Here is a 1263-nt window from a genome sequence, read left to right as displayed (position 1 = left end):
ACAAGCTGCGCGAGCCGCCGCCGCCGCCGCCGCTGCCGCCGAGAAACAGGGTGAAGGGGGAGGGAGGGGCGGAAAGGGCGGGGGCAGATGTGGGCGGGGCTGAGCGCGAGACACCGCGAGAGCCGCGTGCGCAGGCGCGCCGGGGCGGAGGCCGCCGTGAGCCGCGTTGTCACGCGCCGTGGCGGGTGCTGGGCTGGCTGAGCCCGGGGAGTGAAGTAGTGTAGTCGGACCTACGCCTCTCCAACGCTCGCGTGATCACGTGGTTGGCACCCAGGCGGAAGTCTGCGGCTGTTCTTTGCGGTGAAGTACTTGCAAAGCATTGCTGGAAAAGACGCGAGTTCTAGTGACACTCCGAAGCTAGGTGGGACCGCCTCTTGTCGCACGTTTCCGCCCGGTCCCGCGCTGTAGGAGCTAGGAAATGTGACAGAGGCGGTGCCTACTGCCTCACTAGGAATGGCCGCGGAGTAGGATTGGTCACGTGGCGTAGCTTCCGGCCTCTGGCGCGTTCCTATTCGGGAAGGTTTTAAATGCGGAGTCATCTCTTGATTTGTCAGCGAGGCTTTGAGTCTAAGCTTCTCGGCTTTCGCGCCTCACCGAGGGTGGGTCTTTCGCGCGCAGAATTGTGTAGGATTTCCCAAAGGGAGTAAAAGCCGATCGGGGCCCACTTTTAACATTCCAGAATTAGTAATCTCTGATTGGTTTGTTTCCACGCTGGGTACGCTGCGAAGACTAGGCTTAAGTTACCCAGAGGTTAGTTCTCTACTAGCCCACGCACTTTAAATAATTTATCACGCTAGTGGAGATGCGAGGGGGAGGAAAACCCCACCAGCCTTTGGATTATAACAGCACAGTAACTTTCCCTAGTTTTTAAAAATATTGCCAAAATACTGCGACGCCGCATGGCCAACGTGTAGTGACTGATCACATTGAAATGCATGCCCTTGACCCAGCAACTCTGATGGCCTCTCGCTCTAAGAGAGCAAGCAGGCTGTGTTCCGTGTGCAATTCACTAAGCTTTTGACCTATTCTGCCCAAGCAAATCCTGCCTTTATATCGACATTGCAAGCGGCACAGAGAATGCTGTTTGGAAGGCAGAATTCATAGTACCTAATTCTCTTGTCCCTGGGAATTTTGAGGTACTTGAAATGTCGCTTGGATGAGTGAGGGAGTTTGTCTTCCAGAGACAAAGCAAAACGAAATGTCAAAGTTCTGTGCTGGTGAAACTGGATTTGAAAAATATCAAAAGCGTCTTACCAGAGAGGG

General features: G+C 54.6%; 1 protein-coding gene across 2 annotated transcripts in view; it reads right to left on the bottom strand.

Moving 5' to 3' along the window:
• The window catches only part of GTF2A1 (general transcription factor IIA subunit 1), a 46901-nt gene extending 46226 nt beyond the window's left edge, over positions 1-675 (bottom strand). The window contains exon 1 of one of the 2 annotated variants that reach the window (XM_023185208.2): positions 231-675. The gene's annotated coding sequence lies outside the window, so the exon portion shown is untranslated. The remainder of the gene's footprint in view (positions 1-230) is intronic. The other variant, XM_026455577.2, reaches the window with a different exon arrangement.
• Between the last annotated feature and the right edge of the window lie 588 nt (positions 676-1263).

Source organism: Piliocolobus tephrosceles, chromosome 6, assembly GCF_002776525.5.
Source record: "Piliocolobus tephrosceles isolate RC106 chromosome 6, ASM277652v3, whole genome shotgun sequence".
Lineage (NCBI taxonomy): Eukaryota > Metazoa > Chordata > Mammalia > Primates > Cercopithecidae > Piliocolobus > Piliocolobus tephrosceles.
This window is presented reverse-complemented; position numbering and strand designations above follow the sequence as displayed.